At 56.3% G+C, this 16,282-nt stretch overlaps 1 protein-coding gene across 12 annotated transcripts in view; it reads left to right on the top strand.

The window, feature by feature from the left end:
- The first annotated feature begins 9,683 nt into the window (after nt 1-9,683).
- Nucleotides 9,684-16,282, top strand: part of LOC144932770 (DNA (cytosine-5)-methyltransferase 3A-like) — a 114,499-nt gene continuing 107,900 nt past the window's right edge. For 8 of the 12 annotated variants that reach the window (XM_078857210.1, XM_078857207.1, XM_078857212.1 and 5 more), the window contains exon 1: nt 9,693-9,927. The gene's annotated coding sequence lies outside the window, so the exon portion shown is untranslated. Of the gene's footprint in view, nt 9,928-16,282 lie in introns of all 12 variants that reach the window. The other 4 variants (XR_013636938.1, XM_078857213.1, XM_078857214.1 and 1 more) reach the window with 2 other exon arrangements.

The following is a 16,282-nucleotide window of genomic DNA, read 5'->3' as shown; positions in this document are numbered from 1 at the left end:
TCCTCCACAGAGGCCGATCCTGACACCGCTGGTACCAGTCATCGGCTCCACATCCTCCTGTACCACGTTACTCCATCCCTTCTCTAGCCCGTGCAGTGCCCGTTTAGCCCCCTCTATCCGGCCGAACAAAAGCTGTTTAGGCATGCGGTGGCTGGGCATGCGGGCTACATGACCCAGCCAACGCAGCCTTGCCTGCCAGAGGAGCTCACCGATGGAACTTTGCCCAGATCTTTCTAGGATTTGTGAGCTCCTGACACAATCCAGCATGGTTAAACCCTGGATGGATCGTAGGCAGGCCAGCCTACAGACACCTACACACATACAGCGACGACAACGACGCACAGCGGCGGGTGGCGAAGCGCGCTTGGCACGGGCCCTTGCGCGGGGAATGAACAAAAGGCTTCCCAAGTGTCCAGAGCTCACCATGGTGGGGGGCTCGGTGCAGTTGCATCGCCTGCACACTCTCGCAGACAGCGATGCCGCCTGACACCAAAGGCCGTGCCGCGTCCTGTCGCCGGCTCGGCCAGAGGCGGGCGCAGCGACGTTCCTGCTGGCCGGGTGCCCAGCAGGTAGCTGTTATAATCTCCAGACGTTGCCTTTTCAAGGACTGCGCACTCAGCCAACGCTACGGAGGAGTTGCCTGTCGCGTGCCCTGCCTTGCGCGCTCCGGGTGCCGATCCTCGTGTTATGAATCGCGCAAAGGGAGGTGGTGAAGAATGGAGGATTCGCCCCGCGCATCTAAATGTAGTGAGCCGCGTGTGCGCTTGGGTTAAGTGATCGAGTTTAGGTTTACCCGTGGGAAGGATACGTATATGGAGGATTTCCCGCGGGCGAGGAATCGGAATATTGGTTATGCCCAGCCAGCGTGCTGCGGTGCTGGCACGACGCATCGCATCACGGAAATAACACGCCAACACACAACATGAAACACACGTGCCTTTCCAACACACCAACACACAACATGAGACACACGTGCCTTTCCAATACACCAACACACAACATGAAGCACACATGCCTTTCAAACACACTAACACACAACATGAGACACACGTGCCTTTCCAATACACCAACACACAACATGAGACACACGTGCCTTTCCAACACACCAACACACAACATGAAGCACACGTGCCTTTCCAACACACCAACACACAACATGAGACACACGTGCCTTTCCAACACGCCAACACACAACATGAGACACACGTGCCTTTCCAACACACAACATGAGACACACGTGCCTTTCCAACATACCAACACACAACATGAAACCAATTCCTAACAACAAACACACTCAAAAGCCATATTGACTCGAGGCGTGGGCACGTGACTTCTCTCTGTATTGTGACCAGAGTATCCTAGGGGGAGTGGGGGGGCCGTATGGACCAGTGGCCTCGACTGGGGGGCCGACATAGCCGTGGGGGGGGGGGGGGGGAGCGAGAGTCCCTGTGGGAGAGGGTTCGGTGATGATCAAAGCCGAGTGCACGGCGTTCCCCTCGGCACCGGACCGGGCAGGCCGCACGTCGGCGCAGCCACTGCGGCATCTGCAAGCGATTTCCTTTGGCAAGCTGCTGCCCGACAGCGCTCATCGTAGTCAGCAGTCGTGGTAGTTGCCTTAAAGCTTTCGTGACTGCGGGAATTCATATTTTTGGGTCTTTCGGTAAAGTCACGTAGGTATAAAAGAAATCACGAAGTTTCGGGCGCAACACAAGCGTCCATCATGCACCTGATGATGGAGGCTTTATTTTATTTTCTACCTACGTCACGTTACCGAAAGAACCAAAGAGTATGGATTCCTGCAGTCACGAAAGCTTCAAATCATCACGTAGATGGGTTCAAACCTCAGCTCGCTTGGCCTCTGGTGGCGATCTCCGTGACTTCAAACCTACCTACTGGACTTTACCGAAAGACCCAAGAATATAATAGTTCGTGGTAGTGTTTTAACAATTATATTTTACTAATTTCTTACGTTTAATTATTATTATACACCACATCGAAGGTGCTCTGGCCAGCGAAAAAGCACAACAATCACCACAAGCGCCAACAGGTGCCAGCACGCTCTGCGTGCCGAGATGAGAGCCCCGTCCTTGGGGTGAGCTGTGCACTCAGCCGCTGGTGGTGGCCACCAGAGGCCAAGCGAGCCGAGGTGCGGCCTTCCTACTCGCTAAAGGTTTCCATTTGGTGTTTGAACATTTTAACGCCCGTTTTATCGCCTGAAAAGGGAACAACCTATTCTCATTTTTCATAGGTACTGTATACAGTAGGCGACGTTTCGGGCAATGCGCATTGTTAAGAGAGGCCAGAGAGGTCGAGTGTGAATAATGATGATTCAATGAATAACACGTCGAGACCACGACCCTCTTTCCCCAGAGCGACCTACAGGGATTGAGACACAACATTGCATCATCATTCGCGTCGTTGTGGAGGAATCTAATAAAGCAACACAAGAATAAGTAAGCAGACCATGTACGCGCCCGTCACACAGCTATCTCCCATCGGCCAAACGTCCTCCCTAGAGTGCATCATTGCAGCAAACCTGGGGTATCAACACAAATAATCAGCAGAGCCAGTCTTGCTTGAATCAACGCTGGTGAAACTGCCAGACGCCTTATAGGCAAATTGCCCGCATTGTTAGAAAGAGGGCCCTTAGTTGGACACAAGTCTATGCAGTACACAACAACAACACGACCAGCGGCGTCGTGGCGGAGAATGAGAATAACAAAAACAAATAAACTGACAACTCGCCTCCTACCCAGGGATTAATCCCCCTCCCCCCCACTACACCCCCCTCCCCCCCACTACACCCCCTCCCCCCCACTACACCCCCCTACTCCCGCTCCCACCCACCCCCTCCCCCCCACTACACCCCCCACCCCCGCTCCCCCCCCCCACTACACCCCACCCCCTCCCCCCCACTACACCCTCCACCCGCTCCCCCCCCCACTTCACCCTCCACCCCCTCCCCACTTCACCCTCCACCCCCTCCCCCCACTCCCTCCCCCCACCCCCTCCCCCCGCTCCCACCCCCTCCCCCCGCTCCCGGCACCCTCGAATGTTGCAGAGTGGCACGCGGGCGGCCGTGAGCCACGCGAGCTCACGGCGCTCTCTCTCTCTCTGCACGTGAAGTCGGGGGGGAGGGGAGGTGGTGGTGGAGGTGATGGTGGAGGTGGTGGTGGTGGGCGGCTCAGAGGGTAAAGACGACGGAGGTAGCAGCTGACAGGGGTGAGGGGGAGGGGTGATGAGGAGATGGGTGGGGGAGCCCTGTCGGAGTGGTGAGGGTGTCAGTGAAGTGGGGGGGGGGGTCAGCAGCTCACGGGGGGGACAAGTAAGGGGGGCAGGTTTGGTGGGAGGGGGGGGACGGAGGGGTTATGGAGGAGTAGGGAGGGAGGGAGTGGAGTGGAGGGGGGTGCCGCTGGGTTTGAGTGGGGGGCGGTGTTGTGAAATAGAAACCGCAGGAAGGCAGCACGCGGGCACGAATTGGGCTGTGGCGGACAGCCCCGACCTCTTGAACCCGGAGTGGGTCGTGATGGTGGTGGTGGGGGGCACCGCTCGTTGTCTGAAACGTGCAAGGGCTGCCGGGTAATGTGGAGCCCTGTTGACGGCTTCTCCTTCGCGAACCGAAGGGGGCATTTACATTTGTGGGCCGTGGACATTATATAATCAGCAGCAGCAGACGCAGCCATGGTCTATCCACGGCTGAATGAAGGCCTCTGCAAGCCGTCGTCATCTTTCACGGTCCTGCAATGCATGGACCACTCCTCGCCCCTGGACACGAGCCGAGTTAATCGCTCCATCTCCACGCCCGATGTGCTGTACTCCGCGAACGCGTTCCACGCCTTGTCTGCCACTCCGTTGCCATTATTCTCGACCAATGGACAATCATTATAATAATGCTGCAACAACAACAAACCCTGAACAGCCCACAAATGGCATCACGGGCAGGCCACAACTTTGACGATTGCGAGCTGCCTCCACATTGTCCGCATCTCGCCAACAGGGGGCAATGTGGAACCCCCGTGGATTTCAGTCGAGACCCGCTGCATTATCAAAGTAATGACTCCAACATGCGGAGGGAATTTGCGCGACGCGCGCCGCCGGTAGTTAACATTCTGGCATCTTGGCCGTGAACGTGCAGCGAGTTTGCAAAGCAAAATAGAATAATTATTGGTGGGCGATGGATGGGGAAACAAATGGCTTATTCAAGGCGCGAATCAGTGCCGTGATGGTGACATGAAGCGGCCATCAGCGATGACCGGGCAGTGTGAGAGTGCTTCAGCAAAATAACTGAACTTGGTGATAATGAGAAGCAGCAATGGCAGTTCGCCGGGAGAGGAACGTTTTCAATCCGTGCGGGTCGCCTGTTCGCGACGCGTGGATCAGACACGCGAAAGGGCACTCGACAAAGGGGGGGGGGGGAACTGCAACTAACACCGGGCCAAAAAGTGCACAGAAGGAACACGTTGGACGCGCGCACACACACGCGGTGTGGTGATATCGTGCGTTGGACACCAATACAAATACCCGACTTTCGCCGCTACGTGCTGGAGACGTCACCACGGCGCCTGTGCCAGGCCAGGTGCACTTTGAGGCCAAGTGTCGAAGGTTCCCTGACAGGAGGTATCGGGACAGACCCAGGTGCCATGGGTTGACTGACTGAGATGACTGGTAGATGCATTAGCTGTACCTCCTACTGTTCCAACTTGCTGTATTTTATCCGCCCGGCGCTCAGCTCGTTGTTGTGAGCGTCGCTCCTCTGCCCTCCGTTGTTGCTGAAGGGCGACTGCCTCCGACTTCCCAGTAGCGTCCTTCACACACATTGTGGTGATATTGTGCGTTGGACACACACACACACACCGTGTGGTGATATCGTGTTTGACACACACACACACACACGGTGTGGTGATATCGTGTGTTTGACACACACACACGGTGTGGTGATATCGTGTGTTTGACACACACACAGTGTGGTGATATCGTGTGTTTGACACACACACACAGTGTGGTGATATCGTGTGTTTGACACACACACACAGTGTGGTGATATCGTGTGTTTGACACACACACGGTGTGGTGATATCGTGTGTTTGACACACACACACGGTGTGGTGATATCGTGTGTTTGACACACACACGGTGTGGTGATATCGTGTGTTTGACACACACACACGGTGTGGTGATATCGTGTGTTTGACACACACACGGTGTGGTGATATCGTGTGTTTGACACACACACACAGTGTGGTGATATCGTGTGTTTGACACACACACGGTGTGGTGATATCGTGTGTTTGACACACACACAGTGTGGTGATATCGTGTGTTTGACACACACACGGTGTGGTGATATCGTGTGTTTGACACACACACAGTGTGGTGATATCGTGTGTTTGACACACACACGGTGTGGTGATATCGTGTGTTTGACACACACACAGTGTGGTGATATCGTGTGTTTGACACACACACACAGTGTGGTGATATCGTATGAGAGAGGACAGCTATTACGGGACAGTCATGCATTTTTGCTGTCTAATATTACTTCACCTCTTACATGTTTAAAGACTTATCCACGGCGTTTTGTATGCAAACATAGTGCCATGTCTATACACACTTTGTATGCACGGTCACCGTATCTCACCACACCACGGTGCCAGGTTACGAGAACCCTGAGCCAGGGACCCCAGCTCGTCCGTGGGGCAGTCGTGGGTCACAAAGGTCAACGATGCCTTCACGACCTGTGCATCCCTTTGTTTTTAATACTATGACGAAGGACCATCGCCCGAAACGTCACCTATATACCCCCCCCCCCTATTCAAGGCAGCGCTGTTGACGAATATGCTGAGCGCTTTGTTTCAATGACAAACCGAGCCACCATTGTGGAAGGATGGTGCAACATTTTGGTTTTCCCTGCGCTTGGAACACGGAAAGCCGAGCTCGATACACAGTCGCGGCTAACATCAGTGGCGAATGATGACATCTTAACGGGTCCTGCCCCGCCGCCCATCGCCCTCCACCCTCACCACCACCATCATCATCATCGTCGACCCGCGCTGACTAAGGTGAGATTAAAGCACCACCTTGACCTTGCACGAAGCGGGGAAGGTCTTCCTCCAGCGGCGAGCGGATTGGCGATGAGCTGCGAACAGGAAACACGACGGAAGCTGTCGTGGCATGAATAATACGCCGCGCGTGGGGCAGTGTGTGTGGAGGAGGAGGAGGGCCCCGCACTCGAGTGAGATGACACAGCTGGGTCGAAAGAGGGGGGGGGGCTGTAAAATCATGCCATGGCAAACACGCGGGGGAGGGGGGGGCTACCAGGGCGTCCTGCTCGTCGACGGGGTCAAATTCAATTAGCGACGAAAGAGCTGTGAGCTTCACGCACCCAGGGCACGGGTCCTAGCCACAGGCACTGCGGACAATCCATAACCCCCTCCCGGCTCCGCTACCTCCACCGACTCCGCTAGCACGCTCGTCACGCCGTGAGAACACCGCTGTTGCAGTGCGCAAACAACAGAATGGAAAGACAAATGTGGCCTGTCCCTTATTAGCTGCTCTTTAACCACAGCCTTCTCCCCCCGGCCCCCACACGCAGTATGCACTCTTAGTGGGCGAATCGTGGACGTGTTAAATGTGTACACGGATCAATTCCGCGGCGACGGAATTACAGCACGGGACACGGCCTGTTAATCACGGCATGAAAACACGGAGCCTCGTTCGGGCTGTTACCGTCGCTCTCGAATATCCAAGGACGAACGGGAACAGCGCGCGTTACGTAAGGATTAAATAGCAAATTAAAAAAGCCAATTACATCGCCGTGTCTAACGTTCCTGCATTGTTTCCTGTAATTCCTTTACCGCGGAATCGCCCACGCGGTGGCGTTGACTGCGCGCGTGTCCTCACGTACACAGCTACGGGTAATGGGATTAAAAATGCGACTCTGCGTCTGCATTCGCGTCACCTGCACACGCGGTGGGGTCGTTTCCCCCTCCCCTCCCTCGCTTATTCAACCTCTTCGGATGTTTTGGCAGTGTGCTGCCCCCCCACCATCCCAACACATTTCGCAGTCAAATCCCAATATTACAACCGCCTCCCGTCTATCTTGCGCTCTCATCTCCATTCCCTTCGGCCGTGGTGGCTTCTCGTTAAATAAACACGTTTGGGTCGGTCTGTCCGCGCCCGAAAGTGTTGGGTCAAAGTCGCTTTGTCTTGTTATTCTACATACATTTTCTTGTTTCGTGGAGGTATTATTTTTGTTCCTTGATGTGCGCCCACTGATTCCCGATCCCTCTTGCGATGAATCGAAGCAGTGACGAAGTTCCGGACCCCATTGAAGGGTTTCCAAGAACTGCGCTCGCTTAATTCTCCGCTCGCCGGCGCCAATTCACAGCGTGGCTAAAGACAGGGAGGGAGGGAGAAGGTTAATAAATAAATAATGGGAATTAACAATGAATAAGTCAGGCTGCACATCACCCACTCTGGAATAAATCAAACCGCGCGACCCATTACGCCCATTACTAGCGACGGTAATGACAGCGTACAGTGGAGCAGCAGCAGCAGTAGTAGTAAGCCGATCGTAATTGCTACTCTTTCCCGATTCCTGAGCCTCCGTCGCAAAAAACACAACAACAGAACATCACGTTGGGATCTCACCTTGATTTAAGAAGGCATTTAATTGGACGGCGCCGTCCGTCGACGTCTTGGCGAATGCCACTGAATCATCATTCGACATCCCAGACCTTGTCCCTTCTCTCTCTCTCTCTGCGAACCACGTGTCCGTGCCACCCACGCAGCCGCGCGCTATTGAGGTGTAGAGGGCGCGTGCACGTGCGTACATTGACGTGTGCCATTCCACTGCTGGACGAGGACCTCGATCTCCCAGTGCGTGCGGGTCACGTGGCTTATTCAACCATATTTCACCGCGCCGGTTGTGAAGAGCGGGGAGCGGAAGGGGCTGGACCCGGTTTAACAAATCGCTCGCCACTGGTGGTGTTAGCCCTGGCCTGGGAATCGAGTTCAGGTCGCTGGGTAGATACCGGAGTGCGCTAACCGCTGCGCTGCCAACATACGTGGGAGCCTATAGATGCAGTACAACAATTTACGTTTGCTGCACCATCGTGTCTGATGCCCACCACCACGTAGCCCCGGAAACTATTTGACAACCCCCGTGTATGCGTGGTGGTCACCCAAGCGGGGTTATGTGTGTGCAAATACGCTCATGTACGTGGATGTGTCTGCTTGGGCGTGTACGTATACATTGTGTCTGTATGAGTGTGTGTATGTGCTACGAACCCGGCGACCCGAGTTCGATTCCCGCTCACGGCCATCAACAGTGACGATTATCTGAACCGGTCTTGGGGCTCCCCCAGGTCGATTCAGCCTCAAATGAGTACCTGGTGCGGTGTGTAAACATCGCCACGAGGAAGACAAAGGCGGCCGGGCGTGGTGCTGGCCACTCACCCCCTTGTGTGTCGTTCCGGCCTTCACAGGTGCTCGCCAACAGCACTTGCCCCAACAGGCTGTTAAAGGCTACACGGAGGCTCTTTGCCTGTGGTATACTGTACATATATGTGTGTGTATGCCCACCATGTCATCATAATGATAATACATTTACGGGGATGTATGCACGTATGTTGAACTTCTGTGGCACCGTACGTAAGTCAACGGTGCCCATCGGATGCACGGGGAGCCTCCTATAGCTGAGTGGAATTCGCTGGCCGGACGTCGCGACGAGACCGGGGTTCGTTTCGAGAAACGAGGCACCACGAGTCACCCCCTCCCCCACACCACGCGTCTGTCTCGATCGAGCACGGCCCGTTATCGATCCACTGCTGGATGGAGGCCTCACCGCGCTCTGTCACTCGTGGGGGTTCATTGGCCATACTTCACTTGGACATTGTGGATTTTGGAAGGGAAGTGCCCGGGATGGGCTCAGGATTGGATATCACGCGCAACTGTGGTTAGCCGTGGCCGGGAATTGAACTTGGATAGGATAAGTGGGGATGGGACCAACCCATGAGTTTTTAATCCAGGAACTGTCCTTGTCGGCGACCCGTAAAAACACATTCCCGCACACCGGGCACACTACATCCACAATACTTCTCGATGAGACAGCTGCGGCGACAAGTCACGCGTCTATCGCAGTGCATGCCAAGAGACAGCAATAATCCGAGGAATGATGCAGTGAGAAAGCAAGCCGTGCGTGCACGGCTTCATATAGGAGAAGAGTACATCCATCAAGAACTCCCTACCTCATGTGAGCAGCGGGCGGGATTCGAACTCGGCTCACTGGAGGTGCTCGTGGTTAGCGCAGTGCGCTACCGGCTCTCTACGCGGTGTCCCCCCCCCCCCCGATACGATTACCGCTGCTCCAACGTTGCTCCGGCATCCGCCACCACCAAGCTTCCTTCCTGCGCGCTCAGCTGCCGGCACGAGCCGAGACGCGGCTGAGCCAATCGACTTGGGGTGGTGGAGGTGGGGGTCCTCGTTCGTAGCGCGGAAGGGGAGAGAGTGTGCGTGCCTGTGTGCGTGCCTGCGTGAAGCTCAGACGTCAGCCGGCGCTGTCGCAGACTGGAGAGAGAGCGAGAGGGAGGATCGGTGGGTGGGAGAGAGGAGGAGGAGAGAGAGGGAGAGAAGGAGGGAGAGTCGAGGGGGAGGAGGAGCGCGCGGGTGAGAGGGGAGAGGGGAGAGAGCGGAGAGGAGGAGGGGGGGTGGTTGGTTGGTTGGCGGCGGTGGTGAGCGAGGCGGGAGAGAGAGGCGCGCGGACAGACGGGGACTGCCGGGGAAGGAGGTGGCGGTGGAGTCGGAGAGAGATCGGAGGCGAGGGGGGAACGGAGGGGTCGAGCCAGCACCGGGAACAGGAGGCGCCACCCGATCCGCGGTGGGAACTGGCGGTCGGGGTGGCCTGGCAGGCAGCTGGCGCGACCACGGGTAACGCGCGCGCCGCACGCGACACCTCGCCGCCGTCTTCGTGTCGCGTTGTCGCTCGGTCGCTTCAAGCCTCCACCACCTCCTCCTCCTGCGTGTGGCTGCACAATGACCGTAACGATCGTGACGGTAGCCGGGCTCAGCGGCTCCACAGCGACATGGACCCGTGTGTGCGTGTGTGTGTGTGCGTGTGTGTGAGTGCGTGTGTGTGAGTGCGTGTGTGTGTGTGTGTGCGGCCCGAGGGCTGTACGTCCGCTGTTATAGCAGCTGCGCTTACGTAAGTGTGCCGTGCATGTGTGTGCGTCTGTGTGTGTACACACATGTGGGAGCGGTAGTGTCGTGGTTAGCGCATTCTACTGCGAATCCGGCGACCCGAGTGTGATCCACGCTCTCATATATGAGCCTCCTTCGTTGGCTTCCGTTCGGTCGACTCGATCTCAAATGGGTACCTGGTTCGTTGTGTATCAAAAACAAAGCATCAGCACTGGAGAGACAAAGGCGGCCGGGCGTGGTGCTGACCACCCCCCGACTCCGTCATAGGTGCGCCGTGCGGGCCTTCATAGGTGCTCGCTAACAGCACTTACCCGCACAGCTGGTGCAGGCTACGCGGGCGGGGGGGGGATCTTTGTCTTTGCATCCCTCCACACGGCACTGCATTGTGTGCACTCGGGAATAGCGGTGGGAATAGCTTGCAGCGTCAACGTGACGATCATCGTGAGGGCGATTGCATAAAGCAGCAGCAGCATCACTGCAGTATGTTCGTGTTGTTGTTCGGAGACTGTGGGCGCTGGGAAATCGCGGAGTATGTCACGAACGGTTTCTACCCCCCGCCCCCCCCGCCCGCCACCCACCACCCAACGTCCCGTCTCGACGTTCCACGAGTTCGTGATGTCAGAGAGAGCGAGAGAGGGGGGGGAGAGAGGGGGGGGGGAGAGGGGGGGGGGAGGAGAGGGGGGGGGGAGAGAGGGGGGGAGAGGGGGGGGGAGTGCAGCGGAGAGCGTCCGACCGTGCAGCAGGCTGCGCTGTTGCCGGTGTCGCGGGAGATGTCAAAATGTGCATCGTCCCGGCGCTTTCTATTAAACCTCGAACCTCGAGGCATCCTCCACTCGTACAACGCGCGCGTGCGTGCGCGTGCGCGCATTTACACAAAGACAAAGATCCCCCCCCGCAACCCCGCCCCCCCGTGTAGCCTTAACAGACTGTAGGGGCAAGTGCTGTTTGCGAGCACCTATGAAGGCGGCACGGCACGCGAGGGGGGTGGGGTGGCCAACACCACGCCCGACCGCCTTTGTCTCCCCAGTGGCGAATTTTTTTTATTACACCGCACCAGGTATTAATTTGAGGCTGAATCGACCTAGGGGGGCCCAGGACCGGTTCAGATAATCGTCACCTGTGTTAGCCGTGAGCGGGAATCGAACTGGGGGTCACCGGTTCGTAGCGCAGCGTGCTCAAGCACTGCACCACCGCTCACCAGGGTGCATTTACACACGAACACACACAGACACACGGGCGTGCATACAACGTTATTGTGCTGCTCTTGTTGAGGACGATGATACTGATGATGATGATGACGACGACGCTGGTGCTGTTGATGATGATGACGATGTTCTTTATTAGCTGCGTCTCTACGGAAGCCAGCCCATCTCTTCCAAGCGCTGCATTTGACGCGTACGACCATCGATTGTGACGGCGGCGTGCAGGAATCGAGGTGTATACACCGTTGGCTGTGTTTTTTTTTGCCCATGCGTGTGCAAAAAGAAGCGAATTCCCTGCAAATATCGATTTTTATACGACAGCGGGGCTTTAGCGTGTGTGCGCGCCTTCGAATACGTGTGTGTGCGTCCGCGTGTGTGTTGTGTGTACACGTGCGTGTGTGTGTGTGAGTGTATGTGCGCGTGACTGCCCGTGAGAGCGTGTACGTGTGCGCATGAGTGTGCTTGCACCTGACTGCCGGGGGTGTGCATGCATGAGTGTGTGCGAGTGGGAGTGCATGCGAGTGTGTGCGCACGGGTTCGTGTGTGTGTATGTGTGGGTGTGCATGAGTTTGTGTCCGCACGGGTTCGTGTGTGAGGAAGTGCGCACGGGTTCGTGTGTGTGTGCATGAGTGTGTGTCCGCACCAGTTCGTGTGTGTGCATGAGTGTGTGCGCGTGGGAGTGCATGAGTGTGTGCGCTCGGGTTCGTGTGAATGTGTGGGTGTGCATGAGTGTGTGCGCTCGTGACTTCCTGTGTGAGTGTGCATGCATGCATGAGTGTGTGCTCACGAGTGCGTGTGTGCGTGTGGGTTGTGCATGCGCCTGACTGCCGTGTGTGTGCACTGTGTGTGTGTGAGCCGGGGTAGGGTCACTGTACGTAGTTGGCATAGATGAGGGCTTTGTTTTGCGAACTGAAGGAGACGTGGCTGGGCCATGGAATAAGTATTAATTAATTATTCTGCGTACACACACACACTGTGTGGGCTGCGCGCGTGTGTGTGTGCGCACACACACGTGTACGCGCTGTATAGCTGAGCGGCAGCTGTGGTGGTAAGCGCACTGCGCTACGAACCCGGTGACCCGACTCAGCCATGTGTCAACATCAGCACCGGGGATACAAAGGCGGCCGGTCGTGGTGTTGGCCAGCGCACCCCTCTCGTGCGCCGTGCCGGCCTTCATTAGTGGTGCTACTCGCCTACAGCACTTTGCCCCAACAGTCTGTTCAAGGCTACACGGGGGAGTCTTCGTCTTTGTACGCGCAGTGCGCGAGCGAGCACCGCAGTGCGTGCACCGACACGTGCGCCAACACCGCCCGCCAGCGCCAGGCACGGCCGTCTTTGTATCCCCGTGCTACTGTTCATACGCGCGCCGCGGTTACTTGTTCGAGGCCGCGTCGACGCACGCGTAGGTCCAGGAAGAGGTGCTGACATCGCTCGCCACTGCTGATGGTGGCGGGTTCAGGAATCCCAAGTCGGAGTAGCCGTGTTCGAAACAACCGCAGTACGTTGAGCGCTCATGGCACAATGCCACCGTCGCTGGCGTTGACCGTGAGCAGAAATCGAACCGAGGTCGCCAGGTTCGTGGTGCGGCGCGTTAACCGCTGCACCACCGCTCCCTACCCAGATACACACACAACAGAGATGCCCCCCGCGGGGTAGCCTGTAACGGACTGTTGGGGCGAGCGCTGTTAGCAAGGGGGTGGGGGGCCATCACCACCCCCGGCCGCTTTTGTCTCCCCAGTGGCGATGTTTACACACCGCACCAGGTACTCATTTGAGGCTGAGTCGACCTAGGGGAGGCCCATGACCAGTTCAGATAATCGTCACCGGTGTTGGCCGTGAGCGGGAATCGAACCTGGGTCGCCGGGTTCGTAGCGCAGCGTAACGCTAACCGCTACACTGCCGCTCCCCGCACACTGCACATACAGTCAAAGTCGCACACACACACCCAGGCGCACAGTCACACACCCAGGCACACAGTCACACACACACAAGCAGTGTGTACTATCCGCGACCAAAGGGGATTTGGGCAGGGGGGGGGGGAAGCTGCAATATTTCGAATTTGTTCGAGTCCCATAATTCAGGCGGCGGTGAGCGAGGGCATATTGAGACTCGGGGCGCAACCGCCGCGTGACCCCGGCCACACAATGGGTGAGGGGGCATCAATAACCGCGGCGCACGGGAACCGGCCAGCCTGGGCCGCTCGCTCACTGCGCCCGGCACCCACGGACGATGATGGAGGTCCCGTGCAGAGGGGCGCTCTCACGCCAAATTGCACCTCGCGCCATCCGGCGGCGTTTGTTCCTGACACTGCCGACGAGAGCCAGAAGGTCGAGACCGCTCCAGAAGGTCGTTGCTTGCGTGGAGAAACGCTGCTCGGTGACAGCGGCCTGGACGAGGCTGGTGGACTAGAACGTTATTTTGTTTGTGTTGCTTTTGAGCGTGGAGAGACGGAATGGAGTTCTGCATGTCCGTTGAGCTTTGCGAATCATATCAACGATAGATTCATAATTATAGAGCTATGCACAGTCAACGTCTGTCTGTGTTGAAGGTCTGTTTACCAAAAGGTTAGCTGGTTGTGTCTGTACATTATACAGTGTTACCAGTTATAAAGCACATGTAGGAGCGGTGGCGCAGCAGTTAGCGCACTCGATTCCCAGACATGGCCAACATCACCAAGTCGCACTGTTGAACAGCGTGGTGAAATATGGTCAATCAACCACCATTACCTTATTCAATCCAGCACGGGATTGACCAAATGATGAACATTCACCCAACGAGGCAGCTTTTGGTAACTCATTGTCATCTTCGTGGAGGGTAAATTGGTACGTTTAGGCTTGGAGTGTTAATTTATACGTGTTTATTGGCAATCGCGCTGCTGTGCGTGCCTAAATGTATGATATTAAGTGTTTAGTAAGTGGTTAGTAAGTGGTTCGTAAATTAAAAATCACCAACATCGCCTGCAATGTGTGCAATCTCGGCAGGAGCTCAGAAGCGAAGCTAAGCAGGGTTTGAACCTGGAGAGTTCTTGGATGAGCGATAGCTACGCATGCTGGTGTTGTAGGCAGCTGGGCGCCGAGGAATGGGCAACAGAAGGCAGTGTAGCAAAATCACAGGTTGTGCTGTACGTCTATGGCTCCACATTAATAGGCTCCCCGTGTCCACCAACCAGCACTGACCAGTATGGTGAAGTATGGTCAAATAACCCCCCCCCCCCCACGATCCCGTAGAGCGCGGCGAGTCCCTCTTGCACAGGTAGCATAGGGAGAGAAAGCGTTCGCAAATGATTGTGCAGAACACAGGCAAAGATCAGTCTCCCTATTGTGGTGCAGGCTGTTTGGGAAGAGTGCTGTCCGAGACCACCTATGAAGGCGGCGCACCAGGCAGTGGGTGGCCAGCACCACCCCTGGACGCATTCGTTTCCCCAGTGCCGATATTTAATATCGCACCAGGTGATGCACCCATTTAAGGCTGAGTGGACCTCGGTATGAGCTCAGGACCGGTTCAAATAGAATTCGGGTCGCCGGGTCCGTAGCAGCAGTGCGCTAACCGCTACACGGCCACTGCACTACACAGAGACACACACACACAGAGAGAGACACACACACAGACACACACACACGTGTAGAAATTCTAACCCGTATTGTGTCTGCGCGCGTCGCTTAATCTCGCTGCAACAGGCTTAACGCTTAGGTGCCAGGGTGAGTCACTGACCTTCTACAAATGAAGCTGATTAAGACGCTTGCTTAGAGCCCCCACTCCTCGCCCCCCCCCCTCGTGGAGAGATCTGTTCTCTGTCACGGCGATCGCCTGTGCCTCTACACTCCACGGGGGCATCCCACCAGCGTGGTGGCTGGCGGTGGTGCTCGCGTTCCTGAAAGGGCTCTTAGATTCGTGGTCGGGGAGGTCACGGCTGGGAGGCGACCTTTAGGGCTTCAGTGGGTCAGAGGGGTCAGTGTCTGCACGCGTGCAGATGTATGCATGGGTGCGCGCGCGTTCTCCAGTTGTGTGTGTAGTGGGGAGCGGTGATGCAGCGGTTAGCGCTACGAACCCCGGCGACCCGGGTTTCGATTCCCGCTGGCGGCCATCACCCAGTGAGGATTGTCTGAACCTGTCCTGGGCCTCGCCCGAGGTCGATGAAGTCTCAAATGAGTACCTGGTGCGGTATGTAAACGTCGCCAGCTGGGGAGACAAAGACATCCGGGCGTGGTGCTGGCCACCCACCCCCGTCGCGTCCCGTACCGGCCTTTATTAAGTGCTCGCTAACAGCACTTGCCCCAGCGGTCTGTTAAAGGTTATACGGGAAACTTTGTCCTTTGTGTATACTGTACGTGCTCATTTGTGTTGAGTATGTGTGACCTCATGTGTGTATATTTACGCGTATGTATGATGCAATTTGTCTGTATTGTGTGTGTACGATGTGATGTATGGGTCTGTGTGCGACGTGAGTTGTATGACGATGCTGTGTATGTAATGTGTGTATATTTGTGTGGATGTGTGAATGATGCTGTGTATGTTTATGATGTGATGCGTGGGTGTGCATGAATATAACGCCGTTGGCAGAGGCGTATTCCCATAATGCACTGTCGGGGAATATTTTCCGGAGCTCAGCCTCGGACAGCTGAAATTATGACGCGGTGTGTATAAGGCACCGGATAAATAATACAACACCCACTAAAGCACACCTTGTGGGATGCATAAAAACCCCTTGCACTGTGTCGCTTACGGGTGGCTGTTTGACCACAATGCACCACGGTGGTTGTGTGAGTCGGCGAAGGCGAGGGGGGCGGCAGCCTAAATACCAGCTGGGGGTATAATTAGCCACTGATGGTAGCCGTGGCCGGGAAAATATACTTAGCTAACCAGGTTCACAGCACGGCTCGCCA

The sequence above is a fragment of the Lampetra fluviatilis genome, chromosome 5 (assembly GCF_964198595.1).
Source record: "Lampetra fluviatilis chromosome 5, kcLamFluv1.1, whole genome shotgun sequence".
NCBI classification, from domain to species: Eukaryota; Metazoa; Chordata; class Hyperoartia; order Petromyzontiformes; family Petromyzontidae; genus Lampetra; species Lampetra fluviatilis.
The sequence above is the reverse complement of the archived record's forward strand: the minus strand, read 5'-3'. Positions and strand labels throughout refer to the sequence as shown.